This window comes from Theropithecus gelada, chromosome 13 (assembly GCF_003255815.1).
Source record: "Theropithecus gelada isolate Dixy chromosome 13, Tgel_1.0, whole genome shotgun sequence".
Taxonomy (NCBI): Eukaryota; Metazoa; Chordata; class Mammalia; order Primates; family Cercopithecidae; genus Theropithecus; species Theropithecus gelada.
In genome coordinates, this window is record NC_037681.1 from 39290326 (window position 1) to 39318032 (window position 27707).

The following is a 27707-nucleotide window of genomic DNA, read 5'->3' on the forward strand; positions in this document are numbered from 1 at the left end:
CTTATACAATGCCAAGGTCACACCTGGACCTAAAGGAGAGACACTCCTCTTCCATATATGTTCAATTGATCTTATTCTTCAACTTCCATTGCTCTCACTCCAATTTTTTCTTACCCTTGATTCTAATATAGGTGGCAGCATTCACAATACCTAAGTGCCAAATTCTCTGAATACATTCAATAGGAATTCAGTTATTTAGGGAGTAGGGCATCTCCTGAGGAAAAAGTAAATATTCTTCCTACCCTTCCCTACCCTCTTTGTGAAATAACCATGCTTTCTCCTTATGATCAGGGTGTATTACAACTGCCAGTGCATGAACTCTTTTCTTTGCCGGCTGTTCTATGGGTACAGTGGGCCCAAATTGATAAGCAGTGGTCATATTTTTAAGTTAATGAGTCCTATATCTCATGGTAGAAACAGCCCTCAGAATCTAAGGTTTCAGGAACAAGAAACAGAAATCTCCCAAGTAGGTTACTGGGAGTAATGGTGAGTCCTGCCCCAAGAGTTCCCCCCGAGGACTCAATGATAATAATTCATTCTTCTTTTGAGAAAGCCAAGATCCCATCTTGTACCCTCAGCCCAGTGATTTCCTGGGCATACAGATAACCCAGCCCCAGAGAAGGGCTGCTAAGGGCTGCTGCAGGGCTGGCTCAGATGCACATGAAGCTCTGCCCGAGAAACAGAAAGAGAGAGAGAGAGAGATCCTTGAGAGTCCACAGCTGTGTGGGGATCTGGGCTTTGAGCCCCCTCAGCTGAAGTCAGCAGCCCCCGGAGTGTCTCAAACCTGCCGCTGGCCTCAAAGCTCAACTTGCTTGGCCAAGGCCCCATATCACTGTAGGACATCCAGGGCTTCAAAGGAGGGCCCCTCAGAGCAGCCTCCTCCTCCCGTATACTTCTTGCCAAAGCACAGCTGAAGCAGGCTTGAAGCTAAATATTTGGATTGAAAGGGAGGGAGGATGCAGCCCCTCTGAGGGGTATTTTACCCAAGCCATTGGGAGAGAACCGGCTCCCAGCGCAGGCATGCTGAGCCCCACAACATTGAAAAGCACTGTAATCGCTGTGCAATCAGCTGTACCATGTGCCTGCAAACCTCACAGAAACACAGGCCCTGCAATGTGCATAGTGATTCCCAGCCTGCCTCCCTCATCTCATTTCACCCTCTTCACGACCTTCAGAAGCTGCAGGATGCAATGGCTCTCTTCTTTGTATATGCAGAAATTGAGCATCTCCACAATGGGGAAATGACCTTCTCAATGTTGAACACGAAACAAGGGCCTAAGACTGGACTCTAAGTCGGGCCTTCTGAAGGCAGGATTGACCTCTTCCTTATCAATCCAGGGTTGCTGTTGAATAATAACAATGCCCAACATAAGTACACAATGCTGTAGGGAGGTGGACAGAGCATGGTTTTGGAGAGAAAAGAACCGAGCTGAAGGTTCCATTCCAGTGTCTGTCAGTTCTGTGACCCCAGGACTGTCATGGTTGACTTTATTGAGAAGCAATGTCATCTGGAAAGTGGACACAATACTGAGATTTGTCCCTACCCCCATCACTCATCTGCACTGGGGGTCACCTGAGCCAGTGTGCATTTAAAAAGTCCTTTCCACCTGCCTGTGCCCTGAACCTGGGAATGATGGTGATGGTGATCATGCCAAAGAAATGGACATCACAGCCTGAAAGAAAATGGGGGCAGAAGAGAGCTTCGACATATTGCCTAGCCCCTTCATTTTATAAACGTAAAAACTAGTTTGTCTAAGTCAATCTAGGAAAATGGTAGCAAAGCCAAGCTTAGATCTCCCAGACCTGTCTTGTATCATTATCCTTCTTTTTTTCTTCATGTTCCCAAACACTTAACAAGCACATTTATTCTCTAGGGGAGTAGATAGGACAGATGATATATCCCAAGTTTATGGGTGAGGAAATTATGACACGAGGGTTACAAGAATTACGTCAAATGGCATGATGAGTAAGGAGTGGGCTGGGTTTCACTCTTTATTTGGCCAAAGTAATTTTATTTTAAAATGAAAAACAAAAACAAAACCACTACACTCACACCAAACATTTGCCATCCAAACTGCTCAAAGGGCTTTCTTTATACAGATCTCCAACCATTGCAGGGATCCCTTTTACAGCATCCCTATCACTTGAGCAGCTCACCTTTGCTTAATGAACTCCTCTGTGGTCCTCATCAGACAAATAATTCCATCATTAAATAACCCTTATTTCAAGCAAATATTTACCAATTGCCTGCTGTATGCAGGGGACTAGATGTATCAATTGCGAGAAAGCTCTCCCATGTATTGGAGCAAAATCTGCCTCTCCCTGGCGAGTAGTCATTTTGCCCTCCAGCTTTACTACAATGGCTCCATGTGACTTTGCTATAGAATTTGACGATGCTAACCATTCCCTTCTTCCTAATGCTCTCTCCTTCCTTGTGTCCTGGTAATCAGACCCCATGTTCTCCTATACCTCTGACTTACTCTTTTCAGTCTCTTTCACTGGCTACTCTTCTTCTCTCTTAGTTCATAAATATCAGCATTCTCGACAGGACTGATTCACAGCCTCAGAGACATGACTCCCAAATATAAATCAGCCCAGACCTCTATACTGAGCTGCAGACCTGTACGTCAAACAGCTGTAAGACATCTCCATTTTGATGTCCCACAGGCATCTCAAATTTGGCACGTCTAAAACTGAACTTCCACTCTCTAATCCCCAGGAAACCTCCTCTATTCTGTTTGCTCTTTCTCTCTATCCCGTATGCTCTATTGTTCCCCATTTAAGCCAAAAACCTGGACATTGTCTTTATTCCCCCCTTGCCTTTGCACACATCCTAACGCCTTAGTTCTACACCACACCACCTCTTGAACCTGCCCTTTCTTCCATTCCCACTCCTATTGGTTTAGGTTAGACCCCATTTTAGTTTCCCTATAGTATACAATAGACTTCCAGTTTCCACTGTGGATTCCTTGTAATTAACTCAACACAATAGCACTAAAGTGTTCTCTCTAAAATGTGATACATTTGGTCATGCTTTCCCTGCTAAAAAACCGGCCAATGGTGCTCCTCCATCAAAGGATAATGTCCTGATTTTATATGATGGGCTAAGGAGTCCTTAATTATCCAGCCCCTGCCTACTTTCCAGGCTCATTTCCATTTGCTTCCTGCAAAGTTCTCTGAGGTCCTCTCACTCTAAAGTCTAGGCATTTCCTTAAACATGCTGTGCTCTCTCTGGCCTCTGGTCCTCATCAAAGTCTTTTTAACTCCAAGATGTTCTTTCCTTCAAAGGATACATTTGATTATTCCCTGCTATCTTTGTGATGCCTTCCCAATCCCCAGCTAGGTAGAGCTGGTCTCTTCCCCTGACATACCTTGGCCATAGAATAATCTTATATAACATAGCTGGTTGCTGTGTGTCCCTTTACCTTACAGTGAGCATCTAGATAGTGCATACTCCTTTTTATTGGTTTCTGTATTCTACTGCTTAGCATAGGCCTGGAATACAGTAGGTGCAGTACAGTTGTTGGCTCAATGAATTAGTTAAATAAATGAATGTATGGATATGTGTATTTCATACCTTTACTATTTCACCTTTTCAAGCTTGCCCTAAAATGGTCGGCTATGACATTTTTTATAGTCATACAGCCCACTGAACCAGATTTTTATCATTTAAGTCCAACTAGAAAAATCTTTCTATTTACAGCAAGCAGTTCAGTGCAACCATGAGTGACCCAAAGAAACTGGAAGCAACTAAATTTTTAAATAGAGTGTTATCTCCTCTTCACTAATTCCGACTCCCCAGCATGTCATGTCTGAAAGGGGATTGTTGCCCTGCCTTTGTATCCCTACTGCAACCCTAGAAAAATGATGGCTGCAAAGGGACATTCACTTCCCATGGCCTCCCTTCTTCCTGACAATTCCTTTCCTCTATTTCACCAAAGTCATCATTAGTGAATACTGCCTGTTTGCTTGAGCTGTTTTTGTTTTTGTTGCCATTTAGGATCTCAGATTTATTTCCAACTAAACGATAATCAGCTTAAGATTGGAAGAAAAAGATGTTTTTCTACATTATTCTGTCCTCTGGTCTACAGCAACATTCAGAAGGTGTGCCAAGAAAAAGAAAGTTTGCATTGGATTTGGTTTAGTTTTGGTCAAGTTCTAGCTAGATTCTTGTTATGATGTTCCTGTTATACCTGCTGACCTACTGTGTGGTTAAATGTCATAATGTAAGATATTAAGCAACATTTTTTTTTCTCCTTCTGGTTCCCCCTCATCAACTTGTATAGTTAAGATCATTCATCACAGGGATTATTTCTCATGGTGGGATCAGAGAGCAGAAGAGAAAATTCTTGTCTATTAAATATTAAAACATTGATGTTAAAAGACATAGATGTACAAAGCAAATGTGTTTGTAAGAATTCAGATCTCCTATCCTCTCCACTTAACCCCAGACAATCTGGACACCCACAAACTGGGGAGGAAAAGAAGGATTAGAGAAAGTCACTGGATTAGATATTGGCCTATGACCTGCCTTCCACCCTGAGTAAGCTCCTGAGAAAAGAGAGACACAGAAACTCCCCACATCAGTCTGAGCATTTCATGGCCATCTTTACCTTCCTCCCAGACAAAAATGGTGCATAGGTGAAAAGAAAGTAAGCGTTGGAGAGAAGTTTTTGATAGCACATGATGCCTGAGCAGGCACAGTGACTCTGTGAGGCACACAAGTCAGCAAGCGGCCTCCCCAGGCCCTGCGGGTCCCAGGTGGCATGGAGAGAAGAGCTAGGAGCTAACTTTTCTGTGTTCCTAGAGGGAGTGGGAGTCAAGGGTCATGTGCTCCAGTGACCTAGATTAGACGCTGATCACATAGCAAAACATGTGGGCTGACCTTGCTGCCACTGATAGGAGCTCAAGCCCCCCTCTGTGGGCCAATATTAGGAAGGTGCATGCATCTAACAATAATAAGGCAACAATATTCCAATATGGTACCAAAGGGCCTAGACCAAGATGGAGGTGAGTCTACCTCTGCCACCACCAAAACAAGGTTGTAGTTGCATAAGTCTCTGACTTTCCCACTTATTCCCACCCTCCCCTGTGTACTGCTCTGCATCTCACACCAGAGCTACCATTTTGTCTCAACACTAGGGAGAATGATAATAAAGGAAGAATAGTCTTGCTGAGGAATAAATTTTCAACCTGAAGTGCTCCCCCTAACCAAAACAACAACAATAACAAAATTGAATTTGATCGAGTTTCTTCTATAATGGAGAGATTTATGTTTTACTGAAGAAGTCAAATTGTGGACAAAAATTTCAAAATTATATTGACAACTTGTAGAATATAACAATGGCAATAGTTTGCACACCTAAACTTGTAATTATGAAGTTCATGTCTTTTACATACAAATGGAAGTTTAGGTGGGACAACCAGTATGGGTCTGAAATTCTTACAGTGAATTTCCTTTCTCTGCAGCAAAACTTTCCAATCATTCAAACTTAAGTCTGGATTCATTTTTGACCCCATTCCTCCATGACCTATATTTAGTTAACCACCAAGCCCTGGTAATTACACCCACACAGTATATTTCTATACTTCCTTTCTACTTCATCCCTACTGTCACTCAATTGGGTCAAGCCTTTGTCATTTCTTAATATTAAAATATTTTAAGTTGTTCTCTTTGCTTCTAGTTTTCCCCTGACCCTGTACTTATTTCCGGAATAACTTAAGAAAGGAATGATATGGTTCCCGAACTCTGCATAACACTCTCCAGCATCCACAGATTTGATTTCTGTGTCCTTCATCTGACACTGAAGTCCACCCAAAGTGAGGTGCTCTACGAATGGGGAAGACACATTGCCTGACACAAAGCACAGGTGTTAAGAGCTCAGCTTTGGCATCAGACATCTCTGGCTGTGTGAATTTAACACTATTAAACCTCATTAAGTCTCAATATTCATATAGCAAGTGGGAAAAACAGTTCATATGATCACAGAGATGATGGTGATCTCATGTCTAGCATAGGGTCCAACACCTTAGTAAGTGTTCCACAATTTTCCTATTGATCAAAAGTATGTATTTAGGGCCACTATGGCAATTACCTTCATTGCTGCTATTATTACTCCATGCCTGGCCAACACAAAGCAGCTTTCATTATGGCTCCATGGCATGACCTAAGCCCCAAGCCCTTCTCACACCCACCTCTCCCTCGGTATCCCTCCCTAGGCAGCAGAATGAGATTCCATGTGCTTCTTTATGTTTATGCTGACAACTTTGCCAAGATTGTCCATCAACACAGAACACTTTGAGCATAACATTTTTTACCTCTTGACTTTGACCCTGAGGACTTCGAATAAAATTATTTCCTTCAGAGTTTTGTCAGCACTGTTGAATTTCCAGTGAAGAAACATTTTCTTGAGTGAACTCCAAGCTAATTAAATTCTTAATCTGCACATTCCATTTTTATCTGCATTTTAAATTATTTTCAACTGATCAGTTAATTATCTCTAAATAATATAATTAGGGTGTATCTATTTTTTGTCAATAACAAACATCATGTATCATTTCTAAAATCATGGAGTTTTTGTGGTTACTATTTACATTATGGTCAATTTTCCTGGGTTGTATTTCATAGCCTACTTGATTATTAGCTTATCAACAGATTTTATCAACTCTATATTTGTATCCTTTGTCAGTTTTGTGTTTTGATTATTATTTGTACTGGTAATGTGTTTACACATTGGAGAAAATCCTGAGGATGTTTACTTTTTAGATAATCCATAGAAAAGTAAATGAGGGCAATTTTTGAGAAGTGCTTAGAGGGAGAAATGCCAGAAAGATAACTAAGAAAGAGAGAGAGCTGAATAGATAGAGAAAGAGATATGGGGGCAGGAAAGAGGAAGAAGATTCTCCTGAGTTTAAGTTCCACAGAAACATCAAAAGCAAGACTCCTGGGTGAGTGATTTAATAAAGAAATGTTCCCAGGGTGGACCAATAAAGGAGAGGAGGGAAATTTTTATATTTACAAAAATGTTGAAAAGGCATCTGAAGGGATTTAGAGGTAGGATTGCTAGATATAGCAGCTAAAATAGAGGACTCCCAGCTATGTCTGATTTTTAGATAAATAACCAGTAATTTTAAAATATGTTTGTCTTATGTAAGATTTGTTGTTTATCTAAGCTTTAAATTTAACTGACATTGTCCACTACAACAGCACAAGAGATGGAGTGTGGAGGAGGGAAGAGGCCCCAATCACTCTTATATCCTGGTTGCTGAGTTCTTAAATGCACAGGGGCATTCAAAGCAATTTGGGGGCCAAACATTGGGATCATAATGGATGGTAGAAGCACCCTATTCCAATGTCATTTGCCCCTCTCCCCAATCTTTAAGTCCAACTTCAGCTGAGGGTAATTCTTAGACATACTGTGATCTTTAAACACACACACACACACACACACACACACATTACCGCCACCAATACCAACAACAACAACAATGTATTCCTTGACTTCAAAAGTAATGAATGCCATTTTAGAAAATTTAGAAAATATACAGAGTATTTATTAAAATAGATAAAAGATAATTCATTATCACTACAATGGTGCATTTTTTCATTCTTTTTTCTAGGCATTCTATGTATTTTTGCATGTATTCACTAGTATTTTTTTCTTTTTGCATGGTTTTTTCAAAACTAGGACAACACTCCAAATATTGTTTTAAATCCTACTTTTCAAAATTAACATTATTCTGAGAATATCTCATCCTTAAGTGTAATTTGAAAGCATAAATTTTAATGAATGTGTATTTTATCACATGGATAAATTATAATCTATTTATAAATTCCATTATTTTGGACACAGGTTATTTATAATTTGTGGTTAATATAAACAACACTGTGGATAACTATGTAAATTTTTATCAGCATAGCTTATCGCCTTGAGATTACTCCTCAAGCACTTTACACTCCATTGTGGACCTATTTTGCCAACCACTAGCTGGAAAGGTAGAGAGCTGTTTCATTACTCGATGTAACAGTTTATATCAGGATAAGATTATTTTCACTAACCACAAAAATAATATTCAGGTATGAATTGGAGGGTCAATTTATATCTTCAGATCTCTAAAGGTTGTTAAAAGAAAATAAGAAACAACAAGAACAAAATATTCTGGATGGATCTGAAAGTAGAAAAAGACCCAACTGAAGAATTATGGGCAGGCAGATTTTAGTTCAACATGAGGAAAGGCATCCTGAAATTTCTGTGAAGCGATAGAAATGGCTCCCTTGAGTGACAGTGAGCTCTGGCTCATGTATGGGGAACGGAATGGAGACCTATCCTTGGAGAAGTGGCAGAGCACTATGGCTGAGGGCAGGGACTCTAGAGCCAGAGGGTTGGGTTTTAACCCAAGTAATACAGCTTGAATGTTATGTTGCCTCCAAATCTCATATTGAAATGTGATCCCCAGTATTGGAGGTGGGGCCTAGTAGGAGATGTCTGGGTCATGGGTGTGGACCCCTTATAAATGACTTCGTGCCATCCTCATAGTAATCAGTTCACAGGTAAGCTGCTTCTTTAAAGGACTCTGGCACCTCCTCCTCTTCCTCTCTTGCTCCCTCTCACCACGTGGCACTCTAGCTTCCTCTTTGCCTTCTACCATGATTGTAAGCTCTCTGAGGCCCTCACTAGAAGCAGATGCTGGCACAATGCTTCCTGTACAGCCTGCAGAACCATGAGCCAAAATAAACTTTTTTTCTTTATACATTACTCAGTCTTAGGTATTAATTTATAGCAATTCAAAACAGACTAACACACCTAGCTCTGCCATTTTCTGACTGTGTGATCTGGGGCAAGTGGTATAACTGCTTTGGGCTTTAGTGTCCTTATCTGTAGAATGGAAATTATTCCTAATGGTAGTTGTGAGGATTAGATGAAAAATGTCTGTGTAGTGCCAGAACTGTCCTAAACATTCAATAAATGTTAGCACTTGTTTTAAGTGTTGTTACTGTAGACAAGTTTGATTAGGCAATATAATTGGCTAACAGCTCACAGAATTTGGGAATCTATACTGATTCTCCCACTGTGACTGTACCGCTATAGTGATGTCACTCCAATAGACCATCCTGGCATTCTGCAGGGTACACTCTGGTTCTGTTTGTTTCCAGGTCTGTGCCTCATTATTTACCTTTTTATGAGTAAAAATAACTTCAGTGCCCTTCATTTTGCAAGTCACGATGGAGGCCAACTCTAGCTTTGTAGCTTATCCATACTGGAATCAAATAGCTGCCTTGTAAAAGGAGTGTTGCAATCTTTAAATGCCCATAAATAAGGATTTGAACATTTATCTCATATCATGTGATTTGGTAAAAGTAAACAGAAAGTCTTTTAGTGGAAGAGTGGAAGTGATGACTGAGTGAAATGATATAAAACAGGAGGGTTAGGTTGGGAAAGTGTGTGAACCGTAAATAGATGAAGGAGAAAAGTGTGGTTGGTACAAGAAAAGTCAGCTTTCTGTATGGCAGGCAAAGCCAGTTCACAGACGTTGCCAGCTAAAAGAGAATGACCTGCAGAAACTCAGTAAATAGAGAAGGCTCAATAGTCTCCTCTGTTTATGTTACCCCTAAAAACTTCCCATGTCTTCTCTGCGACCTCCCTCCCATAAGTAGCCAGGAGGATATATTAAAATAAGGAGTCATTTTCCTATTTGGAAAACCAAATCTTAACTGGAACTAGGACTGAAGTCCGTGAGACATGGTGGGTCTCAGAAAATATAATCAACTGCTAACTCACTGAAGCTAGATTAAGGAAGGTAGAACACTAGAGCCAGACATGCCTCCAAACTGCCGAAGATTACAGGCAAATAGAGGACCCACGTTACAGAGTAGAAAGTGAACATTGGAAAATTGTGTAAAAGACAGCTAATTGTTGGAAATACAAGTAAAATTGTTGAAAATAAAAACTCAGAGAATTCATTAGTAGCAGACTACACCATGGGAAGTAGACAATAAGAACTGGAGAGGCTAAGGAGGACAGCAGTAAAGATAGGATAGAAGACACCTTGGTATGATCATGTTCCTCTGAAAAGTCTCCTGTGGCATCTCTTTGTACCATGTATCCCAATACTGCTTAGAATCAAGAAGAGAGGGTCAAATTCACTTTCAAAGATCTATAAACTTACCAGGGCCTCTGAAACTGACATCTCTTGTCCAAAATTCTAGAAACCCTTAGCCCTAAAATATGGATTGTTCACAAGGAATCTTTACAGTCTCTAATTTTGTTAGTGCTTAGAATGCTGAAATGCCTAAGAGATTGCAGCTGGGATTTTTTTCCAACTACACCCTCCATGGATAGGTTTGGCATGATGACTGCTGAAAAGAGACCACCTGCTGGCCACTTAAGCTATCAGCTCCCATGACTAGCACCAACTCATGATAAGAATTCTACACTTTATTTTATCCTGTAATTTGGTCATAAATATGTATTAGAAAAGGCTTAGAATTTTTTTTAAGTAAGCTCTAGATCAACATGTGTATTGTAAGCTTAAAATCCACCTTGCTCTTAGAGACTTTCTTCTAGAAAATACCTAAGAGTTAGATCATGGAATTGGATATACCTTCAATTAAGGATAGTTCTAAAATCTAGGAGAGGGGCTAAAGTCAAGTGACCCCAACAGCCCATGAAAAGATGGGGAGGTGAACAAGAGAAGACCATGGCAAAAGTAGTCATGATAGAGTGGACCAAATCAATGAAATGGTTGAAGAGCTCTTTGCTGAGATTGGTAGAAGCATAGGGAAGATGTTTGTGGGTGATTCAGGAGTGACCCCAGAGAAAGGGAGGACAAAATGGCAGTACTGGGCATGTGTTTGTTGTTGTTGTTTTTCTTAGCCTCAGATTCCCAGTTTGCTGAGCCAGACTTATCTAAACCACATTAATAACTACAATCATTCTTTCCTCTTCCTGTTGAGGTTAACCATTGATGGGTTCTAGTTAGCCTCCCTCCAACCCTCCAAAAACCAGTGGCACATTTAATGGTTACTTTCCTTCTTGAGAGGTAACTCTGGGAACTTCTCCCACCAAGTGAAGAATGCTGGAAATACATTTTAAATGAGGCAGAGAAGACTCCTAAACACATTGTGGGTGAAGATAGTGGGATTAGACTGTGGCATTACTATCAGTTCCTTTCAATTTAATTCGACCACTTATTTTAGACCTACTGGTATCGCAAGACTGTGCCAGCCTTAATGATTCTGACATGAATAGCAACAGCAACAGTTTCACTCAGCACCATTATACTCTAAAATTTCTTGGGACATATGTCCTTTCAAGTATTCTCACTTTTAAGAGAAATTGTGATATGGCAGGAAGACCATGGGCTTAATAGCGAATCCAAATTCTGCTACTACTTAACAATATGAATCTAAGCAAGTTACCTCCTCATTTTGAGACAGTGTCTTTATTTGCAAAAAATGGATTATATATATTTTAAATTATAGTTATGAAGGTTAACTATAATGTCTATTAGGCATCTGGCAACTTTTCATGCTCACAGTAGGTGTTCAGTCAGTGGTGGTATCACCATTGCTGCTAGTTTCCCTGTGGGCCCCTAAGCCAATCTGCTGCTGCTCTTGCCACCTCTGAAACTGCTCTTGCTGTTGGAACTACCATTACTCTTGTTTTTGCCATCACTCAAAGGTGTCCCAAATCTTGGAATAGTTATCCTAGGAATTATAGTCACTGATGAGACTTTGTAAAAGGCTTTCTGAACTTTCAGGTATTGTCATCCTACAACACAAAAACTTGAAATGAGTTACCAGGAATCTGCTTCAAGGATAACGAAGTGAAATTACTGTATTTCATCTCAAGCATATTTTTTCTCTGAAATTCCAGTGTTTCAAAATAGGGCCTCTGAACCTTACTTAATTATATTCCAGTTCAAAATGAGTTTACTAATTTCTAGGACTTCCTCAGACACTAAAGCAGATTTTTACCTTCTTTTGTTTCAAGATTGTAACCCCAGTGACATAGGGTCCCAGTCCTCAAGCCCCAGACCTCCTTTAAACCATTTCTTCCAGATACCTAAATCTTAATAAAAATTCTAGTAGTATGCAGTATGTTCCAGAATTTCTCTGGTTTAAACAGCGAATATTTCCTATTCCTTTCCACTGTGCCCCTCCATACCTGTGTGAGGTTCTACAGATAGAAACATGAACCATACTCAAGCCTCCTTCCTATGCTCGCTCTTCAGTGGATGCATCAAATACTCACCAGCTACATTACAATTGATTTACTACACGTGTCAAAGCACAGTTGATTATAGGTTCCCAACAGGGATCAAGAAGGGAAAGGTAAATCAGGAAAGGCCTCATTAAGTAGGAGCCATTTGAGTAGTCTTGGGGTAAGATTTGATTGGCCAAAAAAGTATGACGGTACTTTCAGCCTTAGGGATCAAAATGCACAAAGCCATAATTCAAAATTGCATGGCACATTATAGGAAATGGCAAGTGCTTTTGTAATGAAGGAGCATAGGATGTTTGCAGAAAGGTTATTGAATGAGCCTACAAAGAATAGTTGAATACAGATTGAAGAGGGCCTTGAGTGCCATAATAATGAGGTAGAGTCTTTTCAGCAGTGATGACTTAATAGGTTTTGAGCAAGACAGTGATGTGAGGAATGTAGGAATCAGAAGGGAACTTTATAAAATAGTGATTGTCCAAGATGAAATGAGAGACTAAATTGGGTGGGATAAATAAAGATTCTTAGATAATGCAGTTTTGAGCTTACTCTTGAAGAAAGATATAACTGAATTTAAGAGACAGTGGTGACTCAGGGAGAGAAGTTTTCTATGGCAGGCATAGCGACTGTAGTTGTTATTTTGCAGTGTCTTCTCTGTTCCAATGCTCCTCACTCTTGCTATGGTCAATGTCTACTCTTAGGGCATGGAGTGGACACTCTGAGTGGAGTTTGCAGTTTTCACACATGACTCTTGGAAAGAGGTGGGAAATAAGATTGGCTGGAACTGGAATATGTTAATTCTTTATGAGAAATAAAATGAACTCTGAAGCTCCAAGAAGGTGGATGGGAATAGAAAGGCTGCTGGAGAAGGAATGAGCCCAGAGGATTCAATGGGACCAAGACTCTGGGGGTGCTGGAGCAAGGGAGCAAGTGAGAGCCAAAATGAGCAAAATTTGATACTTTCATGGGAGTAAAAATAAAAATAAAGTGGGTTCTATGATAATGATTCTTCCTACTATGAGCCCTTCAGAGCAGAAACTCTGTCTCCACTATCACAGCCCTTGGCACCCAAGCACAAGGGCCAATAATTATTAGTCCAGAAATGAAATAAAACCAGGAGAAATAACAAAATATTAGCTTTATCTTAAACATACAGACACCAAAATCATGGCAGAAGTTCAGTCTGAGTTGCTATGGAGGCTATATAATTATCACAAAAAAGTGCCACAGCAAAAACTCTTCCAGGATTCCAGTAGAAATCACCTCTGGAGCCATCTTACAAACCACTCAAGATAGCCCGTTACCATTCTTTATAGTCATCTCCGGCTTTTGAGCCCAACGTGGTGCCTGGTCTATGTCTTGACTGTGGTAACAGATACACAAATCTAAACAAGTGATAAAATTGCAAATAACTAAACACACACACACACATGCACATAAGTACAACTAAAACCAGGGGAGTTTGAATTAGACAAGTAGATCGTACCAATGTCAATATCCTGGTTGTGATAGTGTATTATGTTATGGTTTTGTAAGACATTGTCATTGGGGGAAACAGAGTATAAAGTGCCTAGAATTTCTGTATTCTTTCTTTCTTTTCTTTTCTTTCTTTTTTTTTTTTTCCTGAGACAGAGTTTCACTCTTGTCGCCCAGGCTGGAGTGCAATGGCATAATCTCAGCTCACTGCCTCCTGGGTTCAAGCAATTCTTCTGCCTCCAGAGTAGCTAGGATTACAGGCATGCGCCACCACGCCTGGCTAATTTTGTATTTTTAGTAGAGATGGGGTTTCTCAATGTCAGTCAGGCTAGTCTTGAACTCTCGACTTCAGGTGATCAGCCCGCCTTGGCCTCCCAAAGTGTTAGGATTACAGGCGTGAGCCGCCACACACAGCTTGTATTATTTCTTTATTTTATTTTATTTATTATACTTTAAGTTCTGGGGTGTATGTGCAGAATGTGCAGTTTTGTTACATAGGTATACATGTGCCATGATGGTTTGCTGCACCCATCAACCCATCACCTACATTAGGTTTTTCCTAATGCTATCCCTCCCCTAGCTCCCCACACCCTGAAAGGCCCCTGTGTGTGATGTTCCCCTCCCTGTGTCCATGTGTTCTTATTGTTCAACTCCCGCTTATTAGTGAGAACATGCCGTCCTTGGTTTTCTGTCCTTGCATTAGTTTGCTGAGAATGATGCTCTTCAGCTTCATCCATGTCCCTGAAAAGGACAAGAACTCATCCTTTTTATGGCTGCATAGTATTCCATGGTGTATATGTGCCACATTTTCTTTATCCAGTCTATCATTGATGGATATTTGGGTTGGTTCCAAGTCTTTGCTATTGTGAATAGTGCCACAATAAACATATGTATGTATGTGCCTTTATAGAAGCATGATTTATAATCCTTTGGGTATATACCCAGTAATGGGATTGCTGGATCAAACGGTATTTCTAGTTCTAGATCCTTAAGGAATCGCCACACTGTCTTCCACAATGGTTGAACTACTTTACACTCCCATCAGCAGTGTAAAAGCATCCCTATTTCTCCACATTCTCTCCAGCATCTGTTATTTCCTGAATTTTTGATGATCATCATTCTAACTGGTATGAGATGATACCTCATTGCAGTTTTGATTTGCATTTCTCCAATGACCAGTGATGAAGAGTTTCTTTTCATGTATTTGTTGGCTGCATAAATGTCTTCTTTTGAGAAATGTCTATTCATATCCTTTGCCCACTTTTGATGGTTTTTTTTGTTTTTGTTTTTGTACATTTGTTTAAGTTCTTTGTAGATTCTGGATATTAGCCCTTTGTCAGGTGGATAGATTGCAAAAATTTTCTCCCATTGTGTAGGTTGTCTGTTCACTCTGATGATAGTTTCTTTTGCTGTGCAGAAGCTCTTCAGTTTAATTAGATCTCATTTGTCAATTTTGGCTTTTGTTGTCATTGCTTTTGGTGTTTTAGACATGAAGTCTTTGTCCATGCCTATGTCCTCAATGGCATTGCCTAGGTTTTCCTCTAGGATTTTTATGCTTTTAGGTCTTATGTTTAAGTCTTTAATCCATCTTGAGTTAATTTTTGTATAAGGTGTAAGGAAGGGGTCCAGTTTCAGTTTTCTGCATATGGATAGCCAGTTTTGCCAACATCATTTATTGAATAGGGAATCCTTTCCCCAATGCTTGCTTTTGTCAGCTTTGTCAAAGATCAAATGGTTATAGATGTGTGGTATTATTTCTGAGGCCTCTGTTCTGTTCCATTGGTCTACATCTCTGTTTTGGTACCAGTAACATGCTGTTTTGGTTACTGTAGCCTTGTAGGATAGTTTGAAGTCAGGTAGCATGATGCCTCCAGCTTTGTTCTTTTTGCTTAGGATTGTCTTGGCTATGCAGGCTCTTTTTTGGTTCCATGTGAAGTTTAAAATAGTTTTTTCCAATTCTGTGAAGGAAGTCATTGGTAGCTTGATGGGGATGGCATTGAATCTATAAATTACCTTGGGCAGTATGGCCATTTTCACGATATTGATTCTGCCTATCCATGAGCGTGAAATGTTCTTCCATTTGTTTGTGTCCTCTTTTATTTTGATGAGCAGTTGTGTGTAGTTCTCTTTGAAGAATTCCTTCACATCCCTTGTAAGTTGGATTCCTAGGTATTTTATTCTCTTTATAGCAATTGTGAATGGGAGTTCACTCATGATTTGGCTCTCTGTTTGTCTGTTATTTGTGTATAGGAATGCTTGTGATTTTTGTACGTTGATTTTGTATCCTGAGACTTTGCTGAAGTTGCTTATCAGCTTAAGGAGATTTTGGGCTGAGACAGTGGGGTTTTCTAAATATACAACCATGTATCTGCAAGCAGAGACAATTTGACTTCCCTTTTCCTATTTGAATACTCTTTATTTCTTTCTCTTGCCTAATTGGTCTGGCCAGAACTCCCAATAATATGCTGAATAGGAGTGGTGAGAGAGGGCATCCTTGTCTTGTGCTGGTTTTCAAAGGGAATGCCTACAGCTTTTGCCCATTCAGTATGATATTGGCTGTGGGTTTGTCATAAATAGCTCTTATTATTTTGAGATGTGTTCCATCAATACCTAGTCTATTGAGAGTTTTTAGTATGAAGGGCTGTTGAATTTTGTTGAAGGCCTTTTCTGCATCTATTGAGATAATCATGTGGTTTTTGTCATTGGTTCTGTTTATGTGATGGATTACATTTATTGATTTGTGTATGCTGAACCAGCCTTGCATCCCAGGGATGAAGCCGACTTGATCCTGGTGGATAAGCTTTTTGATATGCTGCTGGATTCTGTTTGCCAGTATTTTATTAAGGATTTTCGCATTGATGTTCATGAGGGATATTGGCCTGAAATTTTCTTTTTTTGTTTTGCCTCTGACAGGTTTTGCTATCAGGATGATGCTGGCCTCATAAAATGAGTTAGGGAGGAGTCCCTTTTTTGCTGTTGTTTGGAATAGTTTCAGAAGTAATGGTACCAATTCCTCTTTGTATCTCTGATAGAATTCAGCTGTGAATCCGTCTAGTCCTGGACTTTTTTTTTTGGTTTGTAGGCTACTAATTACTGCCTCAATTTAAGAACCTTTTATTGGTCTATTCAGGGATTAGACTTCTCCTCGTTTAGACTTGGGAGGGTGTATGTGTCCAGGAATTTATCCATTTCTTCTAGATTTTCAAGATTTCTAGTTGATTTGTGTAGAGGTGTTTATAGTATTCTCTGTTTGTAGTTTGTATTCCTGTGGGATCAGTGGTGATATCCCCTTTATCATTTTTTATTGTGTCTATTTGATTCTTCACTCTTTTCTTCTTTATCAGTCTGGCTAGTGGTCTATATTTTCTTGATCTTTTCAAAAAACCAGCTCTGGGATTCATTGATTTTTTTTTTTTTTTTTTTGAAGGATTTTTTGTGTCTCTATCTCCTTCAATTCTGCTCTGATCTTAGTTATTTCTTGTCTTCTGCTAGCTTGTGAATTTGTTTGCTCTTGCTTCTCTAGTTATTTTAATTGTGATATTAGATCTTTCCTACTTCCTCTTGTGGGCATTTAATGCTATAAATTTCCCTCTACACACTAGTTCAAATGTGTCCCAGACATTCTGTTGCATTGTGTCTTTGTTCTCATTGGTTTCAGAGCATCTTTATTCCTGCCTTCATTTCATTATTTACCCAGTATTCATTCAGGAGCTCCTTATTCAGTTTCCATGTAGTTGTGCAGTTTTGAGTGAGTTTCTTAATTCTGAGTTCTAATTTGATTACACTGTGGTCTAAGAGACTGTTTATTACGGTTTCCATTCTTTTGCATTTGCTGAGGAGTGTTTTACTTCCAATTACATGGTCAATTTTAGAATAAGTGCGATGAGGTGCTGAGAAAAATGTATATTCTGTTGAGTTGGGATGGAGAGTTCTGTAGATGTCTATTAGGTCCATTTGATTCAGAGCTGAGTTCAAGTCCTGAATATCCTTGTTAATTTCCTGTCTCATTGATCTGTCTAATATTGACAGTAAGTGTTAAAGTCTCCCATTGTTATTGTGTGGGAGTCTAAGTCTCTTTGTAGGTCTCTAATCACTTGCTTTATGAATCTGGGTGCTCCTGTATTGGATGCATATATATTTAGGATAATTAGCTCTTCTTACTGCATTGATCCCTTTACCATTACGTAATGCCCTTCTTTGTCTCTTTTGATCTTTGTTAGTTTAAAGTCTGCTTTATGAGAGACCAGGATTGCAACTCCTGTTTTTGTTTTTTGTTTGTTCATTTGTTTGTTTTATTTGTTTGTTCTGTTTTGCTTTTTGCTTTCCACTTCCTCCATCCCCTTATTTTGAGCCTATGTGTATCTTTGCATATGAGTTGGGCCTCCTCAATACAGCACACTGATGGGTCTTGACTCTTTATCCAATTTGCCAGTCTGTGTCTTTTAATTGTGGCATTTAGCCCATTTAAATTTAATGTTAATATTGTTATGTCTGAATTTGATCCTATCATTATTATGCTAACTGGTTATTTTGTCTGTTAGTTATGCAGTTTCTTCATAGTGTTGATGGTCTTTACAGTTTGGTATGTTTTTGCAGTGGCTGGTACTGGTTGTTCCTTTCTATGTTTAATGCTTCCTTCAGGAGTTCTTGTAAGGCAGGCCTGGTGGTGACAAAAATCTCTCAGCATTTGCTTGTCTGTAAAGGATTTTATTTCTCCTTCACTTATGAAGCTTAGTTTGGCTGGATACAAAATTCTGGGTTGAAAATTATTTTCTTTAAGAATGCTGAATATTGGCTCCCACTCTCTTCTGGCTTGTAGGGTTTCTGCTGAGAGATGCACTGTTAGTCTAATAGGCTTCCCTTTGTGGGTAATCCGATGTTTCTCTCTGGCTGCCCTTAACATTTTTTCCTTCATTTCAACCTTGGTGAATCTGACAATTATGTGTCTTGGGGTTGCTTTTATCGAGGGAGTATCTTTGTGGTGTTCTCTGTATTTCCTGAATTTGAATGTTGGCCTATCCTGCTAGGTTGGGGAAGTTTTCCTGGATAATATCCTGAAGAGTGTTTTCCAACCTGGTTCCATTCTCCCTGTCACTTTCAGGTACACCAATCAAACAGAGATTTGGTCTTTTCACATAGCCCCATATTTCTTGGAGTCTTTGTTCATTCCTTTTCATTCTTTTTTCTCTAATTTTGTCTTCTTGCTTTATTTCATTAAGTTTGTCTTCAATCTCTGATATCCTTTCTTCTGCCTGATCGATTTAGCTTTCGATACTTATGAACGAAGTTCCTGTGCTGTGTTTTTCAGCTCCATCAGGTCATTTATGTTCTTCTCTAAACTGGTTATTCTAGTTAACAATTTGACCTTTTTTCAGGGTTCTTAGCTTCCTTGCATTGGGTTAGAACATGCTGCTTTAACTCGGAGGAGTTTGTTATTACCCACCTTCTGAAGCCTACTTCTGTCAATTCATTAAACTCATTCTCTGTCCAGTTTTGTTCCCTTGCTGGTGAGGAGTTGTGATCCTTTGGAGGAGAAGCTGGTTTTTGGAATTTTTGTTTCTCCCCATCTTCATGGATTTATCTACCTTTGGTCTTTGATGTTGGTAACCTTCATATGGGGTTTCTAACAGTCAGACCCCTCTGCTGCAAGTCTGCTGGAGTTTTCTGGAGGTCCACTCCAGACCCTGTTTGCCTGGGTGTCACAAGCGGAGGCTGCAGAACAGCAAAGATTGCTGCCTATTCTTTTCTCTGAAAGCTTTGCCCCAGAGGGGCACCTGCCAGATGTCAGTCAGAGTTCTCCTGTATGAGGTGTCTGTCAGCCCCTACTGGGAGTTGTCTCCCAGTTAGGATACATAGGGGTCAGGGACCCACTTGAGGAGACAGTCTGACCCTTAGCAGAGCTCAAACGCTGTGCTGGGAGATCCGCTGCTCTCTTCAGAGCTGGCAGGCAGAAACATTTAAGTTGTTGAAACTGCACCCACAGCCACCTTTTCCCCCAGGAGTTCTGTCCCAGGGAGATGAGGGTTTTATCTATAAGTCCCTGTCTGGGGATGCTGCCTTTTTTTCAGAGATGCCCTGCCCAGAGAGGCAGTCTGGCCACAGTGGCCTTGCTGAGCTGCAGTGGGCTCCACCCAGTTCAAACTTCTGGGTGTCTTTGTTTACACTGTGAAGGTAAAACCACCTATTCAAGCCTCAGCAATGGCAGACACCCCTCCCCACACTGAGCTGGAGTGTCCCAGGTTGAGCTCAGACTGTTGTGCTGGCTATGAAAATTTCAAGTCAATGGATCTTAGTTTTCTGGGCTCTGTGGGGGTGGGACCTGCCAAACCAAACCACTTGGCTCCCTGGCTTCAGCCCCCTTTCCAGGGGAGTGAACTGTTCTGTCTCTCTGGCGTTCCAGGCACCACCGGGGTATGAGGAAAAAAAAAAATCTCCTGCAGCTAGTTTGGTGTCTGCCTTAACATCTGCCCAGTTTTGTGCTTGAAACCCAGGGCTCTGGTGGTGTAGACACCAGAGGGAATCTCCTAGTCTGCAGGTTGCGAAGACTGTAGGAAAAGTGCAGTATCTGGACCGGAGTGCTCCATTCCTCAGGCACAGTCCCTCATGGCTTCCCTTGGGTAGGGGAGAGAACTCCCAACCCCCTGTGCTTCCAAGGTGAGACGATGCCCCAGGCTGCTTCAGCTCATCCTCCATGGGCTATACCCACTGTCCAACCAGTCCCAATGAAATGAACTGGTTACCTCAGTTGGAAATGCAGAAATCATCCACCTTCTGTGTCAGTCTCGCTGGGAGCTGCCAAGTGGAGGTGTTCCTATTCGGCCATCTTGCCAGCAATCTGTATTATTTCTTAAATACTTACTTGCATGCAAATCTCAAATTATCTCAAAATAACTTTAGTTTTTAAAAATGAGTCATTGAAAAATTTTTGAAAATCACCTTTCAAAAATTGGTTGAGATGAAGTAGCTACTTTGACAGACAAGTTCGGTGGTGCTGTCCTGAGAGTCTTTCATGGAAGTCTGCCTAAAGCCTTTCAAAAGTTTTCTAAGCACGCAGTTCCCTGCATCACATTCCTTTTGCTTGAGACAGCTAGAGTGGGTGTTTGTTTGTTTTGTTATCTGCAACTGAACCCTCATGCTGATGCCCTGTGACTTCATAGTTCCATCATGGCTTTCTATCCAAGTGGAATGTCCTCAGTTTAAAAGTCTAAAACTGTCCAGAGATAGTTAGCTAAAGCACAGAATGGTCAGTGGGTCTCTCTCAGCTAGGACCCTCACAGGTATTATCTGAAAGTGAAAGAAAAAGCAGGAAGAAACAATGGGGTCTTGGTTATGGGACATTTTAAATTATTTTGCTGGTGCAGAGATTGGGGTATTGATGACAGTATAGATTAAAAGTCCCAAGGAAACTTTAGGAAAACCTGAGTAGTGTTTCAAATTTCTAAAACATTTAAACTCTTCGGAGTTTTAATGGAGACTTGCTCTTAGGGAAAAACTTGGTGAGATTGCGTTGTGTTTCCCATAGGAAATTAAAAGCAGCTGAGAGATTTTTTTTTAAGCTCCTATCTATCCTCCTTCTTTCCATTTCTCAAAGGCTTAAGAAGTTTCCCTCACAGTAAATAGAGCAACACAGAACTGTCCCGGACCCAAGGTGAATGAATTAGCTAGGCCATGGTCAGGTGCCATTGCAGCAACTGGAGTTGGGCAACCGGGGGCTCATGTTTAGAGAGGGTGAAGCCACAGCCACAGAGCTCTAGGGTAGAGCCATCTTCTCAGTGGCCCTAGCCATCCTGTGCTTTGCCTCCTTATCCCTTTCTCCCCACCCACCTTTCATCATCCTCAGAAGCCCATGTGTGTGAAAGGCAGCGGAGGAATGTGGGTGGGTTGACTTGTATAATTAAATCCATGTTGCATCATGTTCTTTAGAATTAATAAGGAATTCTTCCCATTGAAACTCACCATGACATCTTCCCTCTGACTCAGATTTCGTTTTTGCTTTTCTCTTCTTTCCTTGGCTAAAAGCATTAGACATGGGGCTGTGGTTTAAATTAGCATCCTACATGTCTCTTCTCTCTGTCTTTGCTTAATTGAGCTTTTCTGTTCAGGGAAAAGTGTAGTTTGTTTATATTTCATTTTTCTTCAGTTCCACTTATCTTTGTCCCTTTTCTTTCTTCTTTAAGAAAACTTAAGAAAAGAGAAAACAAGAGAGCTTTTCACCTTGTGTGTGACTGTAAGGTTGGAGAAAGTGCACTGCCGGCCAAACCTTGACAATCCAGGTGTTCTTTGAGGTTCTTTGTTCCCTGGATCTTCATATTCTGACACCAGGAAAACTGTGCTCTCATATACTTATCCGCTGAGGCCACGAGAGCTGTGAGACAGGGAGAAATAGTGAACAAATGGTCCTTCTAAATTCCTGGGTCATGTTGCGAAACACCTTTTTATTGGGGGTAATAATTTGACTTCATTTCCTTATAAAAGTGGATTTATGTGATGGATATGTGATATATATTTTTTTGCCACCGTTTTTGCAGGATAGTGGTTGTATCAGTTAGGATTAGATTCAACTGTGAATAACATAAACCCAAAATAACAGTGACTTAAACCCGATAAAAGTTTTTCTTTCTGCTCATGTAGAAGAACAGCTGTAGCTGTCTTGGGCTAGTGTGGTGGCTCTACTCCATGAAGGCTTTCTCGGAGACCCAAAAGAAAGCAGCTCAGGGTGTCACCCTCAGCTTCATGGTCCATGTCGGCAGTTATTATGTCATCTTCAGAAGAATCTTACAAACCTTCTGGAAGAGTCCATCTCCCTCCTTTACAGGCTCCTGACTTTTGACCACGAGGAGGGTCTCAGTTTGGTTTCATTCATGAGATTCAGGGTCATGGCACATATCTGAGTCTGACCTGTGCTGCCAATCAGATATGCAAATCTGGGCAAATCACTAAACTTCTATGCATCTGTATTTTCATCATATGGAAAATTGAAATTATAACGTATAACTCTTAGAGCAGTATAGTATAAGGATAAAAGACAATATGTAAAGAAAAATTGGTCTGCTGATTAGCATGAAAATGAATATCATTTTACAGTTTTTAAGTTCTGTATTGAGCATTTTTTTTTTATTTTTAAAGAAAACCAATCCCATATTTAGAGACTGGAAATTTTTTTTTCCTGGTGAGAACATCCTCAAAAAAACGGGCTGTATGTTCCCTACAAGCCCTTCTCCCAAGTGAAAAGAAACATGATGTGCAGCGGGACAGCTTCATTGTTTGTTCCACCTCCAAGGAGGCTTTCACTATAGGTTTCATCTATGGGCGATATGATGGATTTATGGTTAATATGCACTACCCTCTCCCTCCAGTGGAGTGTTTTTTAAACTGCAGATCAAGAGATCTATCAGATGATAATGAAGTCATTTTAGTGTATCATGACCAGTATGTTTGAATGAAAAAATAGAATGAAATAGAATACAATAGTATAGGTTAGAAAAAAATTAGGCCATATCAGAAATAATCAATGTAAGTTTTTCATGAAACATGTTTCATGTATACATGCATACACATGTATGTGTATTTTGGGTTATGAAGTAAAATGTGTTTCTTCAAATGGATCATGAGTTTTGAGACAGAATAATAAATTGGGAGGAATTACTCTACCTGACATAAAAGCTGACTATATAATCACAGTGTTTAACACAATGCATTCTTGGCAGAGAGATAGACACATTGATCAATGGAACAGAACAGAGAACCCAAAAATAGACCCACACATGTAAGCCCAACTGACTTTTAACAAAAGTGGGAAAGCAATTCAAATGAAGAAGAAATCAACTGGCCTTTTCAATTCAACTTGGCCTTGACAAAAAGTGGCCCAAATGCGTAGACCTCTCATTTGCATTCTAAGTAGCAGCAAGAAGACAAGAGATGCCTCCATGCGTGTCAGAGGTCTTTTAAGCAAAACATCCAGGAGCAGCCACAGTCTTCAAGCTGAAGTCTCATTGACTGGAACTTAGTTTCGTGGCCATACCAACTGTAAGAAAACCTGAGAACTTCATCCTGCTTCTGAATAGTCACATGCCTGGCTTGAATGTCTATTATTATATATCAGCAGAATGAGATAGATATTGGGGCATAGTTAACTATCTGTCAGTGCTCCACTGTTGTTTAGATTTATCCAGAGATGTCGTGCAACTGCAGCATTCCATCTCTCCAGAACACCCAAATAATCCTTCCACAGCACATATTTTATCTCCTGGTTAAAAACCTCAGATGCCTCCAATGCACATAGGGTAAAGACCAAACTCCTTTGTACGATACTTAGATTTTTGAACATTTAGCTCAAGCCATATTTCTAGCCATCACCTGCCCACTGCATTATCCCAAATGCTAAGACTCTGCTACCTAAACGTTCCTGCTCAAGTTCTCCCCTCCCCTGGAATGCATTCCAACTTCTGCCCCCCTCCATATATCTGACCGATGACACCTCATCCATGCAGACCTGTATCAATCATCATCCTCTCTCTCTCTCTTTCTCTCTCTCTCGCCTGCCCTTCCTGACTCCTCAAGCCAGCAGAAGTACCTGTTTCCTTCTCTAGGCCTCATTAATTCAGACGTACACTGATGATGGCACCATCCCGTGTCTTTGCTATTGTGATTTTTTGTTTGTTTGTTTTGCTGCAGACTAGAGGCTCTTCCAACACAAGACCTATCATCCCGAATTCTGTTGCCACAGATCTTGGAGTCCCTCCACACCCTTACAATTAATTGTTGAATTATTGAGAGGTTTCTCAGCATCAAAAAATTGACGGAAAGAAAACAGTGTCTATCTATGACAGGTGTGCTCTGAATGGGCAAAGCTGTTATTTCACGGGTTCAGTTGTGAAGAAATGATCTGTGATGAGAAGTGTTTGAAAAAGCTAAGCTGAAAGAATGATTTTTGACATCTGGAGATCCCTATTTCGTTGTCATGAGTGAGTCACACTCACAGTAGACTACAGCAAAGTCAATCTCCTTAGACCCCATGGCCACTTATTAGGAATATCTGCCTGCTTGAAGGAGGGAGATGTCTTTCGATTTCAGCATGCAAAGACACAGTACCAAGGACAACTTTAACAATATCATTTCTCTATTTATGTATTTGGAAAATAAATCTTCTCTCTAAGGAAAAATATACATTCTGTTATTGGAAACTCTACCTTCTTTTTTTGAATGAAATGGCAAGTGACATTCTTCAAGTATGGTCCCACCCTACCCCCCCCCCCTTTTTTTTTAGGCAAGTCTCACTCTGCCACCCAGGCTGGAGTGCAATGGTGCAATCTCAGCTCACTGCAAGCTCCGCCTCTCCCAGGTTCATGCCACTCTTCTGCCTCAGCCTCCTGAGTAGCTGGGACTATAGGCACCCGCCACCATGCCCAGCTAATTTTTTGTGTTTTTAGTAGAGATGGTGTTTCACCGTATTAGTCAGGATGGTCTCGATCTCCTGACCTTGTGATCTGCCTGCCTTGGCCTCCCAAAGTGCTAGAATTACAGATGTGAGCCACCGCGCCCGGCCAGTCCCACCCTACTCTTAATGAGCCTTCCTGAGCTGCAGTTTCTTAAACTGTGAAATCTAGCTTCTCTACTGTGAATGATTTTGCTCACCAGATGTGTATATCTTCCTGTATATTTCCCTGCCTTTCAATTAGATCAGGTTATATGATATTTTAACCAATGAACTGTGAACAGAAGTGTCGAGATAGGTATCATTCAGAGTGTCCCTGTCTTTCTATAAAGAACATGTGTTTCGGACGGCATAGTTACAAGGTGAAGGAGGATTTTATATATGCAGGAAATACATCTTTACTTTGTTAAGCACCTGAGATTGGGGAGTTTGTCTGTTGCAGCGTCTAGGATTAATAACCATACTAACATACTGACAATGTGAAGTTCTTAGTAGGATTAAACAGGTCATTTACATACAAGCATGAGCACAGTGCCTGAGAAAAACAGGCATCAGTCACTGTGAAGTAAGATTTTTTCATTAAGATGGATAAATAATTTTACAAAATCCAATAGTTATATTGAAAGAAAAAATGTCTGGAGAACAGAAAATCTTGGGTCTAGAGTTGTACAATTTTAGACTTGGACTTAGAAGCTATTTAATCTAGTGTTTTCCAAACGGGTCTGATTATAAACATCAGGTTCTTAAGCAGAAAATACAGATTTCTGGGCCCATCTCCACTTATAATGAATCAGAATCTCTAGGGAAGAAGTGTCAATTTGAATTGTTTTGTTGGTTTTCATATGGAAGGAAAGTGAGGCCCAGGAAGTTGACGACTTTTCTAGGGCCACAGAACTGATTATTGACATGTTGGAACTAGAACCCAGCTTCCACAGAGCTGCGTGCTTTCCTTCTGGGATCACATAATAATGTCCTAGTAGAGTGAGACCAGGACTGACCCTTCGTCCCTCTATCTCTGATAAATCATGTCAAGACCTGCAAATGATTTTACCCCTTAACAATGAAAAGAAGATGTAATTTTAAAATTACCTTGGATGTACAGTAAAAGCAGCATTCCCATAATCAATCATCCAAAATCACGGGGTTATTTGGAGCTATTTGAAGGAAAGTAAATTGAAAACATGTTGTTAAACAATGCACCAAAGAGTTATCAAATCATAAACATCTAGATTACTTTAACATGTTGATTATTCCACATTTAGGGTCTCCTTACAAAGCAACTCTGGCCATGAAGAGACCTGGAAAATTCAATGAATCCCTTTCTAAGTTGTTAACTGTACTGAGTTGAATCATTTGGCTATGTGGGAACATATGTTAAAGTAAAAAAAAAACTATATATTATAAATATATTCTTTTTGGAGCTATTATTCACACTTTTCACTAAGCAGAAGACACAGAGGCCTGCTATTTGGACATGTCTCTGAGGATACAGAAATAGTTTGGGGAGTACAGTGGTATAATATTGAACACATTAAAATCTATCTGGAGCTTTGGAAATCAAATATACAGACATTCCATAATGACTCTTGGGTTTTAGCATAATTCCTGAACCTGAAAATTCATAACTAAATAATGGCAGGACATTTATGACATAAATGCCTTAAACCATTTGTTTATTATTATATGTGGATTTTGAGTTATGTTTAAGAAAATTGAAAGCCTACCCTTCCTTTTTCTTTCCATTTTGGGAGAGTGATATACCAATTACCTTTGAGAGACTTTGTTTTTCTCCCTGGAAGAGAGCTAAACCAGGACTGAAGTGTACGTCAAGGCATCCATTTGGTTATCAAATCTGTGATCATGCGCTCTTGTTAAACTAAACCAAATTAAATTAATATTTGTTGAAAAATAAATGATGTAATTCGTGAAGAACTCTGTTTTACTCCCAGGATGGTGGCCTGTTTCTTCAAAGTAGCCTGTGAGAAAACGAAGTCTGAAATAGTTCTTTAAACTGAAAAGAGGAAATTGTTTTGAGTGTGGCAGGTGTCTAGAAGGATCACTACCCTTGAGTGATCTTTGATCTCGGGGTCATCGTTATAAGACTAAATTATATATGCAATTTTCCTGAGACCAAATTCAATGACTGAACTCTAAAATTAATCTGGATATTATTTCTTCTTGGAGTTCTAAAACAAGGCCAGGGAAGATTAGAAGCCACTCCTCTGACTGAGATGCATCCTCTGACTTTTCTTGGAATGGATTCCTTATGTGGACACAATGTGATTTGAATTGCATCTGGTTACTGTTTTTAGAAAATTTTGTTGAAATTCAAATGGAGCCTGTGTACTGTGAGCTGATTTATCAGTGCCTGCCCATGTGAGAACCAGAAAGGAACTAGGAGGTGTAACTGTGGGGAGGCCGCTCTGGGGGTCTTTCATCCAGGTTACCTATTAAAGAGGCAGGTCCCCAGGCCGGAAGGAGCAAATGCAGTATACTCCCAGAGGGAAAAGCCTTCTCTTGAGGCTCTGAGAACTGCTAGAGAAGAAACAGCAGCAGCATAGTGGAACAAAGACAGA

The 27707-nt window shown here is 40.2% G+C and overlaps 1 long non-coding RNA gene across 1 annotated transcript in view; it reads right to left on the reverse strand.

Annotated features, from left to right (window-relative positions):
- LOC112605198 overlaps window positions 1-26544 on the reverse strand; it is a 40280-nt gene extending 13736 nt beyond the window's left edge. The window contains exons 1-2 of the long non-coding RNA XR_003115373.1: window positions 26221-26544; window positions 21912-22062 (exon numbers count right to left, since the gene is read on the reverse strand). This is a non-coding gene — a long non-coding RNA (uncharacterized LOC112605198). The remainder of the gene's footprint in view (window positions 1-21911; window positions 22063-26220) is intronic.
- Window positions 26545-27707: the final 1163 nt, after the last annotated feature.